Raw genomic sequence first — 13,797 nt, 5'->3', positions numbered from 1 at the left:
AACAAAAAACAAAAAAAAAAAAAAAGGAAGTTTATGATCAAAATGTTGGTATCAAAAATTATTTGACCCTGCCATGTTTTGCATGCTGGCATTTCTCTATAGTAAAATCTAGACAAGTAAGAAGTTTCCTTTCTTCTGTTAAAGAAAAGGAGAATATGAAAGAGGATTATGAGAAAGAAAGCTTTATGATTCTAGGAATCGGGGACAGTCCCAAGGAGCTGAGAGCCTAGAAACAAGTTCCTCACAGGGTGTGGTGCCTTTGGTCCCAGCACTCAGGAAGCAGAGTCAGGAGGATTATTACAATCTCAAGGCAAGTTCACACACATTGTGGGATCAAGGCCAGGCAGTGGGACATAGATAGATTCTACCTCAAAACACAAAATACAAAGACAAAAAAAAAAATTTGCTTGGAGCCCTGCTGGAAGGATGAGGACCCAAATGCTGTGAGGTATCTCCTCGTGATAAGTTAGGAAAACTACAGTGCAAGCACACACCTCACAAGTGAAATTTGGATGGCTAGACAAAGGGATCAGACATTGAAATGTCTCTTTATTACACTTTATATCACTATTTGCATTTTAGTGAAAAAGAAAAAAACTGTCATAGAGAGCTATGAATCTTGCTGTGCTACATGCCCAAGTGGCTGGATTGGATTTGGGAGTAAATGCTTTTATTTTTCTGAAGACATGGGAAACTGGATGTTCAGCCAGTCCTCCTACATGGCACTAGATGCCCATCTAGCTCTATTTGACAGCTTGGAGGAGCTGGTAAGAAAGGGGTCAAGTAATGGGTTTGTTGTTTTTCATTTAATATGTTCTCCCTCAAGATAGAGAGCTTGGAGATAAAGCATGAGGAAAGAACTCATTCAGGCTGATGGGGTATATGTGAAGATCAGTAGTGTCTTAGTCAGGGTTTCTTTTCCTGCACAAACATCATGACCAAGAAGCAAGTTTGGGAGGAAAGGGTTTATTGAGCTTACACTTCCACATGGCTGTTAATCACCAGAGGAAGTCAGGACTGGAACTCAGGCAGGTCAGGAAGCAGGAGCTGACACAGAGGTCATGGAGGGATGTTCTTTACTGGCTTGCTTCTCCTGGCTTGCTCAGCCTACTCTCTTATAGAGCCCAAGACCTCCAGCCCAGGGATGGCACCACCCACAAGGGGCCCTACTCCCTTGATCACTAATTGAGAAAATGCTCCACAGCTGGACCTCATGGAGGCACTTCCCCAACTGAAGCTCCCTTCTGTGATAACTCCAGCCTGTGTCAAGTTGACACACAAAAATAGCCAGTACAAGTAGTTTGTGCCATTTCCTGATGTTATTGCTTTTGTCTTGAGCCCTAAGCTATTGCAGAGATCTATTTTCATGTAATGCTCATAGTAAGACCTTACAGGTCAGACATACAATCTCTTGAGATACCTTGTGGTCATGTAAGCTTTTCTTCAAGCATTCACATGTTGCATACTGAATGTAGCATGTATTAAAAAATGGCAAGGACATTGTAAATAAAAAACTTTCCAAGTCACAGTGGGACGGGTGATCATCAATGTATTTTGGGTTATGAGTGTAAAATGTTTACACTGAAAACTGAAGGTCATTATGGCTCTAAAGTTGATGACCCTCAGTTACAAGATGCTCCCATCCTGAGAGGAGGCTCTAGGATGGAGACTCAAGGGTCATGTGAAACTGAGAGACACATGTATTTGCTTTACCTGCATTATGACAGAATTTTCTGAAGAGATACAAGGGGGCTTCTGACCACTGGATTGGGCTACACAGAGTCAACACAACACCCTTGGATGTGGACAGACAACACTGAGTATAACAGCATGTACGTTTTCAGAATTTTTCCCCTTATACTGCGTTCATTTACTCTGAAATGTGTGCATTGTATCTGTAAGAGATGTAAACACCACAACATCACAAACTTAAGTTTTTTGGATGTCATTCCACTTATTGGCCATCTTTCAACACATTTAATTAGAATAATTTCGCTCAAAAATCTATACCATAATAATGGCATCTGGGGGAGATGCTGTCTGCTCCATCACCAACTGAAAACTTTCTTTGCTGGTGTCAGAACTACAGATGGGCAGTGAGGGCCACAAAGCCCAGGAAGCCAAGGCATGGGTAAGACTTGTTGGTCCTCTGCTTGCCCTGCTGCACCTCTTTACAGAAGCAGTGACCCCAGGGCTATTGGTAACCTCTCTAATGCCTCATCATCAAAAAAGCCCAGAAACAGCCCTTGTGTGTGAGCATAGCTAAGCCATTTTGAATGGAGCCATTTAACTGGAATGGTAAAATGCAGATATAGTCATGTCCATCATTAAAAACCTCCAAGAAATTTACTAAGAAGTGAGATTTCCCCCACTTTTATACATGTGTAAAATATGTGAAGAACTGAAAATCACCCTCAGTGAGGACACCTGTAGCAGCAGTTTGTTTGAACATGATAGCAAGTACCAGTCAATTCTCTTGTATGCACATTTCAGGGTTCAACATGGATGGATGACAAAAATGTGGTGTTCAGGTCAACCCTGAGGATGTAAAAGATGCTAGGTATAAAAGTAGTTAAGGTATGTGAATGCAATGTCAGTCTGTGCAGTAATTATTGTTTGTTTTTGCTTTAGGGTTATCACCCGAGGAAGAGGAGAATGTGTCTACCTGAGTGACAGGGGAATCTGCAGCAGCAAGGGGTACACACGTAGAAAATGGATTTGTAACAAGCCCAACAACTACACCTTACAGTGCTCATTAATTGTAAATCCAGGTTAGGGAATGTGCTAAAGCATGCATGAGAAACACATGCTCTGACTTACTCTCTACAGTTGTTCTTTGTTACCTCCCCACTCAGCTCAGTCATTGGAACTCTGACAGTCTCCTTCTGGAAGCAGCTATCCCACCTGGGGATTTGAACAAAAGCTCTCTGCAGACTGTCAGTTCTTCTTTGAAGAAGCCACCTGTAAGTTCACACACTTCAGGCCTACTGCCTGAAGACATCCAAATTGCTGGGGACTTTGGCACCTGACCTTTTCTGCAGTGTTTATGTTATGCAAATATCATGTAACCTAGAGATTTGGTTTCCGCTTTGGTTTAACTATATAAATTCTGGCCTCTATGAGTGAAATGGAATACCTTGATTGGAATTCAACTTGGTATTCGTAATTTCTCTCACATTTCGAATTCCCTTTCAGGTCCTTGTTCCCTCCTCTGAGAGAACCCAGTTCATGAAACTGTAGGCAGTTTCAGTTCCTCTATTCCTGATCTACCAAAATCATTATCAAAATCCATCAATGCCATGCCCACTCATGTACTCCAGTAAAGTCTGCAGTGTCAGGCTTAAAGGCCTGATCATGAACCAGAGGCGTATGGCTTCAAAGGGAGCTTGCCTCCTGGGTATTCAGTCAGTCACTGGCATCTCCTAACTCAGATGTGTTCAAGATTAGTCTTTCTAATAGTCAACATGCCTTCTTATTCAGGCATAAAGGTATCCCAAGAAATGATTCGTAAATAGTTAAAATTAAGATTAAACATTGTTCCCTGGCCAGCACAACATTCCAATATATCCTAATTTATTACCAAGCTGTCGTTAGCTTGGAATTTCTCACAAGGAAGCTGCTTTATCAGACAGGATGTCCTCAGAGTTAGCAACAGAGGTCAGGCACTATTGCTAATTGTAAACATAGAATTCTCAGAAACGTCCCACAGAAGACGGAATTGTTTTACATGCCAGAGAGTAATTGAAGGGCTTCCCTCACTTAAGGGCATTCTCAGGAACTGCTAGATTGGGACTTCCTGGCGCTTGCCTCCACAGATCCAGAGAGACTGATCTTTCTGCAAACACATCGGGAAACCAGTGCACTGGGGCCAAGCTCGTAACCCACGCAGGGGCAGAGGAGTTCAACCCCTAGCTCAAGAAGTGTAGGGTATTTAAAGGAAAAAAAACACAAACCAGGGGGAGTAAGGGGAATTCCAACCCAAGTTATTCAGTCAGTTAGGGAGGGGAAAATATTCATTTTAGGAATGTAATCTTCTACCGGTCAGCAGGGTGGAGAGCCTCATGAACCAGTTGACCTTCATTCCTAGTTCTGCCCTCATTGCAGTTCTTCCAGGAGGGGCAGGTCTTGGGAACCAGAGCCCTGAGGCTCTGAGTTAGCCAAGTTCCTGGAACCCAGAGCTCTGAACCGGCTAACCTGCATTCTTAGTTCTGCTTAGTCTGTTAGGGGTCTTAGTTCTGCTCAGTCTGTTAGGTATAAAAAACTTTTTTTATACCTTTCATATTTTTCAGAATCAGCCAAGATGGCTGAAATCTTGGCAGATGGACTTCAGCTAGAGTTTAATAGCCACTTAGCACAATCTACAGGCCATGGCTTAAGTTGCAGGCCATACACCAGGTGGTAGAATTCAGAACAGTGGTTTAGTAGCTGCTTAATATCATATAATAGCTATACTTTAAATTATGGGCTTTGTACCAGGCAATAAAATTTCTCATATGCTCCTAGTATGAGAACCTTTGGCCTTAAAGTTGAAATTGATGCTTGAAGTCACCTCTGATCCAAAAGGAAATGAGTAAGAATGGGTAGAAGTGCAGAATACACTTAAAGGTTGAGAGGGGAAGCCCTAAACTTATTCACTGGACACGGGCTTTCCTTGGGCTGCCTCGAAGTCAACTCTGACCCAATTGGGTATGAGGAAGAATGGGCAAAGGAGCCAGGAAGGCTGAAACTTACACCCAAAAAAGGCCAAAGAGCCGAGGGTGAAGGTAGAGAGGTCTCCAAGCCTAATGAGGTAGTGGCTGGCAAAAAGACTAGTGAGACAAGCTGATAAATCATTTAATGGATTATTAAATAACCTGCTAAAAAATAACATCACCTGGTACTTTAGGAAGAGAATGGTAAAGGCACTGTGCCATGTAGCTTATCAGTTAATACCATGATTTTACTTTCCATAGTCCTGGCATACTCTGAGATGTTATTTCAAAATGACCCAGGCTTGCTAACTACAGTTCAAAAGCAGGGAGATGTTTAAAACACTTTGTAATGCGATTGTAATGTTTTTGATATTGATTTTAAAGTGTGTAGATTGTTTAAAATTGGGTCTTGCTTTCTAAATGTTATGGTTATTGCCTAATATTACATAAGAAATCAAGAAAGTATAGTTAAAATTGACAGTGTTCTATTGGCTGTAGTTTGCAGTTTGATCGCAAGTGTAAGAATCTTAACTCACCTGTATTTTGTAATTAAGATGGTTACAAGAGTAGTAAAAGTTAAAAAATAGCTGTGGCCAGTATGGGCCTGCTGCCATCTTTAAAGAGCTTAATTAGATAGAGTGGTAAAAACAAAACTTAAGATTGAAAAGGAGATCTCAGTGAAAATTTATTTGGTATCAAACAGGCTCTTGATAAATTGTTTCAAAGGAGTTTGTGCCCTAAAAACAGTTCAGAGACACTCAAGTGGAGTTTCTTTTTTGTAACAAGCAATGCTTTTACAGCACCAAGGTTATAAAAAATGTTTTAAGTAAAAATCTGCTTGAAAAGGGAACAGAGATAAACAGCAAAATTTCCCTTGGATTCTGACCACACTACAGGAGGTATGATCTTTGGGTGTAACTCGAGTGGTATGCTCAGACAGAAATATTTACCTTTGAGTTAATACAAAAGCAGAGATGCCTCAGTAAGGTCTGAGAGGCATTCCTTTTGCTTCACAAACTATGCCTAGGCAAGTCTTCCTGGTTTTGCCTCTCCCTTATCTCCAGGGAATTGTTTTTTTTTTTAAAAACAAAACAAAACAAAACCAAAAAAAAAAAAAAAAAAAAAAAAAAAAAAAAAAAAAAAAAAAAAAAAGCATCATCACAGTTCTATCCAGGTGTGGTTCAAAATAAAATTTAAACTTAAAATTTATAAAAAGTCAATGAGGTTATGGAACTTGTAAAAGCATTACAATCTAGCTAACCTATTTTATATAAATTTATTGTGTATTTAAGAGGTTGTTTGGCCAGATAATCTTAATCTTTTTTTTTTAAAGATTTATTTTATTTATTTTATGTGTATGAGTACACTGTAGCTGTACAGATGGCCGTGATCCATCATGTGTGTGGCTGCTGGGAATTGAACTCAGGACCTCTGCTGGCCTGCTCGCTCTGGCGTAATTCATTGTAGCTGTCTTCAGATGCACCAGAAGAGGGCGTCAGATCTCATTACGGGTGGTTGTGAACCACCATGTGGTTGCTGGGATCCAAACTCAGGACCTTCGGAAGAGCAGTCAGTGCTCTTACCCGCTGAGCCATCTCACCAGCCCCGATAATCTTAATCTTTACATCATCAAAATAGTAATGGCTTGTGATGATAATTTGGTATTTTTAAAGAATATTTTCTGATTTTAAAAAAGAAAGATAGAATATGCACATGTAACTATTGATACCTTTTCAGACTTTCTCGTTACAATTACCTTAACAAGAAAAGCAACAAAAAATGTAATCATTACCTATATTAATTTTCTATGCTTGATGTTCCTTAATTAGATTGGAACAGATTATGGAACTATTACAGTCAAGCATTTGTGATGTTTTGTCAACAAATGAATGTTGCCCATATTACTGGGATTTCTTAATTTTCTCAGAGACAAATAATTGTTGAATGTGCACATTGCACTCAAAAGTTTGGCTTTTAAACAGAAAAGGGAGACTTATATCCCTGTGCACATTATTTTAATCATGCTTTTTATTTTAAAAAATGTAGATGCCAAAGAGCTCTCTGAAAAATCTATGGTACCCTACAACCAGGCATTATGCCTAGGTGAAATGGAATAATCCTTTTTTACTGGAACGTAGAAAAGGCCCAGATGTTTTAATTACCTTAAGAAGAGGGTGTATTTATGTTTTTTCACATAATACAGAGACCGCAATCTAGATCCCAGAAAGACTGGTCCAACCAGCCCTGCCTCTCCTGCTCACAAAGACTCGCTGAGAAGAGGAGGGAGAAAAACAGGGAAAGCAGGTGCTGACAGCAGAAATAGAGAAGTTACATCCACCACAGACTACAACAAGAAATGCTAGTGCTACTGCTGTTCAACCAGAACTGTTTGGATTTGTTGCTGCTATTATGATTTTTAAAAAGAAACTCAAAGCTCGAACTAGCTCCCCTATAACTTGTGTCTCTTATCCATATGCTATGTTGTTTGTAAGTTAGGTTAGCTACTAAGTGCCATACCTCATTTCATTATATTTATGTTACACCATTACCCTGTAACTCAACTATGGATTGGGAAAAAACTAAGGCTCGTTTGCAGGGAGTGTGGAAGGATACATATATTTCTCATGATATGGAACGATTAAAAGCAGAAATTTCAGATATCAGCAAAAGTCATTTGGATACTTGGAACACTGATGAATTGACCAGAGATTTAAAAAATAATCTAAGCACAATGAACCCCTTGGACTGAGTTCAGTATATAATCTTGCTTGCTATTGTAAAAATTGAGCAAATAGGGACACCTCATAAAAATACCAAGGAGCAAGGAATCTCCATTAACCCTAAAGACAGAGCTTCAGAAGAGTTTATAAGGCAAACATCAGTCCCCAGAAGATGCCCTAATTGTGGGGAGTAATGCCCGGTTCTAGGAGACATCCCCAGGAGGGTGAACCTCCCCCCCACCCCGACCCCTCCTATGTGCAATCTGTATCTCCCCCTCACCTGGGGCATAAAGGTCAATGAGAACAAAAGACAATGGGCTCCACCAATGAGAGATAACCAACTCATGCTGTAAACCTATGTACTGAAAGGTATAAAAAGTGTGTGTGCTTTTGTTCCTGGTCATCCCCTTTGCTCTGAATGCAGGACGACCCCAGTATACTGGCTATGATAAACCTCATGTAATTTACAGCGATCTCCCTCCTGTTTCTTCTTGAGTGGGGGACCCACGCTGGAATCTAACACTATTATTACTTGACATTTTAGATCCGTAGCCACAATGAGGAGGGACCTTCCTAACACACCATGGTGGGCCATAACCTTCCCTAATTCAAGTCAAGTCCCAGGGGATCCAGTGCCCTGTTGTAACCTCTGCAGGTACCAGGTATGCACATGTTGTGTGTGTGTGTGTGTGTGTATGTGTGTGTGTGTGTGTGTGTGCAGGCAAAACTCATATACAATAAAATAAATAAATCTAAATGTATATATAAAAGTTTTAAACAAGGGCAACATTGATCTATCATTTCAGTTTTGAAGGCCAGAGGTTCAAAAGAGATCTCATTGGACTAAAATTTACATAGGACCATGTTCTTTTTGGATACTTAAGGGCAAACTCTTTCTTGGCCTAGGTCTCTAGGTACACAAGGCCTAGGCCACCTGCTTTCCATGGCAAGGGTTCCTTCCTCCGTCTTAAGTACCAATAGTGTAGCATCTCTTAAGCTTTTTCTCTACTGCCCTCTCTTCTCTATTGAGGTACCCCATGACTAGGTCAGACCATTCAGTTGTTTAAGAAATACCTCTCCATCTCCATTTAATGTCTTTAAATCACATCCAAAAAGTTCTTTTTATGTAGGGTAGCCTGCATAAAATATTAGGGTATTAGGATAAGTATGTCTTTGAGATCATTGCTCTTGTAACTATGTATGTATGAATTAAAACAACACTGAGGCTTCAAGGATAATATTGAATGTAGTCTGGTTTTGGTCCAAACCTATGTATTTTACCTCACAATACACTATTCTTTATGATCTACATTCATCTAGTTTCTCTACCATGTCAGATTGTCAAAGCAGACAGTCCAAGGGCAGTGAGGCAGAGGTAATCTGGGGAGATAATTTCATGACATTTTGTTATTTTTGTATTTTTCAACACAGTTTTGTGAGAAATTATCTACATTAGTGTCAAGAACTTTTCTGTAATGCATGAACCTAAGAGCACGTCCATTACCCATGTCCATTACCCAACCTCAGTGAACTACTGCTTCTCTAAGCTGAACATGATGCACTTGTCTTTTAATGCACAGATGCCCAGTCTTTCTGAGAAGAATAGAAATAGTCTCCTAGGGGTGATGTTGCATCATGGTTTAAAGTGAAATTTATAGAAATATGTTTCCTTTTAAAGGTTGAAAATATGCCTCAGACTTATGAACAGAAAGAAATAGAAAGATGACAGAAGCCATTCAGTGCATAAGTGTTAACATTAAACTTATATGTGCTAATTAATTACTTTAAATTCACAAAATAGAATGGTCAATTGAGGTTCAACCCACATAAAGAACTGCAGGCAATTAAGGAATGCTGAGAGGGAAGAACACACCAATTGATTATCCAATGCCAAATGGTCAGCCCTGAAAACATGCATACAAGTAACATTATACCAACTGAGTGGGATCTATTTAGACATATCTATGTTTGCATTCAATAACAATGCAAAATACAACATGAATTTGAAAGGGAAGAAGGAGAGAATGCATACATACATATAAAGTTTTGGAGGGCATATGGGAAGGTAAAAGTATAATTATATTATGATATCAAAATAATTTTTAAGTTTATTTTTGAATAGTAATTGTCTTAACAATTTTCTTTTTATTTTTTATTTATTTTCCTTTCATTTAATGAAAATAGATTTTTGTCATACATATGTTAATTGCAGTTTCCCTCCCCCAAATGCTTCCAAATCCTTCTCAATTTCCTACCCATGTTAATTCACACCCTTTTTTCCTCTCTCTCTCATTATAAAACAATAAGAATATTAAAAATAATTTAATAATTTAATTTAGTAAGAAAAAACAAACAAACCATAATTGGACAAAGCCAAAAACAAAGCAAAAACAGAGTAAAACACAGTAAATACATACAGATGCAGAGACACACATTTGCACACAGAAATCCCACAAAAACACAAAATCAGAAACCTTGATATATAAGCAAAAGACCTGCGAGTTAAAAAAAAGAGAGAGAGACAAACCACTATGTGACAAAAATACATCTTAAAATACCTTGAGCGTATTTTCTGTTGGTCATCTACTGCTGGGCATAAGTTCTAGTTGTGTGACTTGTGTACCTAGTAAGGCCAATGAAGAAAAATGCTTTTTTCTTTGCAAGTGGATATTGGTGGGAGATAGCTTCTGAATTAGGGATGGGAGCTTGTTGTGTTCACTTTCACTCTCAGTGCTGTGACCCCCCATATAACTTGGACCTGTACAGGCCCTGAGCATGCTGCTCCAGTCTCTGTGAGCTCATATGTGCCTCAGTCCTGTTGTGTCTACAAGGACTTGTTTCCTTGGTGGTCTTTATCCTCATTGGCTCTTACAATCTTTCTGCCTCCTCTTCTGCAGAGTTCATTGAGACCTGAGGGAAAAGATTTGATGTATATTATCCATTTAAGGCTGAGTATGTCAAGGTCCTTCATTCTCTGAACATGATCCAGTTGTCAGTCTCTATATTTGTTCCCATTTACAACACGATGAGTCTTCTCTGGTGGTAGCTTAGCAGGACACAGCATCGCAAATTTTGATTAGGTCTCATTTTGTTGCTGTGTTCTTTTAGCAGAACAGCAATATTTACCTTTTCCCTAGGTCCATGACCTATCTAATCCCAAGATATTGGCCACCTGAACATGGGTTCCATTTTATAAAAGAGGACTTGAATCCAATCAGATAGTAGTTGGAAACTTCCACGACTTTTGTGGTACTATTACATCATTTTATCTTATAATTTTGGTTGTTAGCCTAGCCTTTGACATCTGAGCCATCTCTCCGGCCTGTATCAGTTTATCTTAAAGGCCAGTCACCATTGTAGATTAAAGGATTTGTCTGTAGGCTAGTGGTCACCTTTCTCCTCTGGTAGCATACATAGTACCTTTCATTATCATGAACACTAGTCAGTAGAGGTGAAGGCTCTAGGTAAGCAAAAGTGTGAATACTCTGTGTTCAGTAAGTTATGTAAGTGCAGCTTTCAGCAATTGGGCCTTACCATCAGTTTGTGAAAAGCAACCTATAGCCTTGGAAATTGTCTGAATTGTTTCGGGGTTTCCATGGGGCCCCTTTAGCTAACAACTTGATTAGATGAAACCTATTTACAGAACTGGAGTTTCATTTGGTGACAAGAGGTGCCTAGCTGAGGCCTATTCCCCCCTGTTATTTGGTTATTCCACTTAGACTTATTTCATACATGCTTATTTCAAGAAGCATCTGCTGTAAGAGGCTTCCATACAACTCCCCAAATACCCCATAAGTTTAGCTGTCCCTCCACACAATCCCTTTCTCACTCTCCTTTTTTATCCCCTCTCCCTGTTTGATCTTCCCTTACAGTCCCGCAGTCCCCTCCAACTCTAAGTATCTAGTCTATTTTCCTTTCCTAGGAAGATTCTTTTCTCCCCTGTAGTTCCTTATTCAAGCCTAGCTTTTGTGGTTATAAGAATTATGGCCTGCTTACTGAGGACTTAACAGCTAATATCTACATATGATCAAATACACAACATATTTGTCTTTTTGAGTCAGGGTTACCTCATTCAGGACAATTTATTTTTAGCTCCATCCATTTACTTGCCAATTGCATTATTTTTCTTTTTCAATAGCTAAGTAATATGCCATTGTACAAATGTACCATATTTTCCTGATCCATTTTGTTGATGGATATCTAGGCTGTTTCTGATTTCTGGCAATTATGAATAGAGCACTAGTGAAAATGGTTGAGCAAGTGTCTCTGTTATAGAATGTCGAGTCTTTGAGTATATGCACATTTGAGTATATCCATGTATGAGTATAGGTAGGTCTTAAAATAAACTGATTACTAGAGTCCTGAGAACCTTCACAATGATTCCCATAGTGGCTGTACAAGTTCACATTCAGCAATAGTGAGTGCTCCCCTTGAATCCTCACCAGCACAAACTGTTGGGTTTTTGTTTTGGTGTGTTTTTAAAATCTATTTTAGCCATTCTGACTACTGTAAAAAGAAAACTTAATGTGGTTTTGATTTGCGTTTCACTGATAACTAAGAATATTGACCATATTTGTCTTTCTTTATGTATTTTAATTATTAACACTCTAGCATATACACAGATAGCAAAACAAACAAAACTCCCATTCTGTAGTCTACTACCACTTTGTCTAAATGACAGACAATGTGCAGAGGATTCTCAGCTTCATAGGGTGACATTTATTAATATTTATCTTACTGCCTATGCTAAGCATGAGCTGTTCAGAAAGTCTTTTGCTGTGCCAATGAATTCAAGGTTATTCATCACTCTTGCATTTATCAAGTTTAGTGTATCTGATTTTATACTGAGGTCTTTGATCCATGTAAAACTAACTTTTATGCAGACTGATAAGTATGAATGTATTTGCATTTTTCTAATGAAGACAGTTTGAAGATGCTGGCTTTTTTCTGGTGTGTATTTATAGATTCTTTATCAAATATCAGGAGTGCAGAGGCTGGAGAAATGGCTCAGCCGCTACGAGCAAGCATTGGCTACTCTTCCTAAGGACCCCAGTTTAATTCCCAGCACTCTTGTGGCAGCTCACATCTATCTGTGACTCTAGTTCCAGAAGACTGGCATTTTAACACAGACACACGTACAGGTAAAACATGAATACATATAAAAATAAATCATTTAAAAATGTCAGATGCTCATAAACATGTAGACTTACATCTCTGTCATTAATTTGATTCTGATGATCAGCAGGTTTGGTTTTGGTTTTGTGGCCAACACCATGCTGTTTGTATCACTAAAATTTATAGTACAATTTGAGATCACAGATAGCGATACCTCCTCCAGTTCTTTTATTGTTCATGAAGGTTTAACTATCACACATTTTTATGTGTCAGTATGAAGCTGAAGATTGTCCTTTCAAAATCTGTGAAGAATTGTGTTGGACTTTTCATAGGGATTGCATGCAATTTGTAGATTGCTTTATATACGATGGTCATTTTTACTATATTAATACTACTGATCCATGAGCATGGGAGATCTCTCCATCTTCTAAGTGCTTATCGTCTGTAGGGCCTTCCCAACAGAATTTTGAGACTCACTTGTATATACTGTCATGTCTTCTGCAAATGAAGGTATTTTGCCTTCTTCCTTTCCTATTTGTATCTTTGTGATCTCCTTCTGTTGTCTTATTGCTCTAGATAAGCCTTCAAGGTATGGAGAGGGTGGAAAACCTCATCTTGTTCCTGATTTTAGCAGAAATGGTTTGAGTTTCTCTCTATTTAGGTTGATGTTGGCAGAGTTTTAGCTGTAACCTTCCTTTCTTATGTTGACTTTCATCATGAATGGATGTTGAATTTTTTTTCCAAATGCATTTTTTCATCTAATGAGATGATCACACAATTTTGTCCTTTTAGTCTGTTTATCTGGTGGATAACATTGATTAGATTTATACATCTTGAACCATCACTATATCTCTAATATGATACCTACTTGATCATGGTTGATGATCTTTGATTGTTCTTACAATCCAGTTTGAGAATTTTCACATCTATAGTTCATAAGGAAAATTTGTTAGTAATGATCGTTCTTTGTTGTGTGTTAGGTATATCAGAATAATTGTGGCCTTGTTCATGAAAAAATTATACAATGTTTCTGCTGTTAATATTTTATGTAATACTTTGAGGAGTATTGTCATTAACTCTTCTTTAAAAGTCTGGTGGAATTCTGTTTTAAATCAATCTGACTCTGGGCCTTTTTTAGTTGGTTGACATTTAATTACTGCTTCTTTTTTTCTAGGGATTATAGGTCTATTTAAATGCCTGTCTGATCTTAACTTAACTTTAATAAGTGATATGTGTCAACAAATTTATCCATGTCTTTTAAGTTTTCCAAA

General features: G+C 38.6%; 1 pseudogene; it reads left to right on the top strand.

Annotated features, from left to right (window-relative positions):
• The window catches only part of LOC116100011, a 92,744-nt pseudogene extending 89,968 nt beyond the window's left edge, over positions 1-2,776 (top strand).
• Positions 2,777-13,797: the final 11,021 nt, after the last annotated feature.

This window comes from Mastomys coucha, unplaced genomic scaffold (assembly GCF_008632895.1).
Source record: "Mastomys coucha isolate ucsf_1 unplaced genomic scaffold, UCSF_Mcou_1 pScaffold20, whole genome shotgun sequence".
NCBI lineage: Eukaryota > Metazoa > Chordata > Mammalia > Rodentia > Muridae > Mastomys > Mastomys coucha.
Note: the sequence above shows the minus strand (reverse complement) of the source record. Positions and strands in the feature narration are given on the sequence as shown.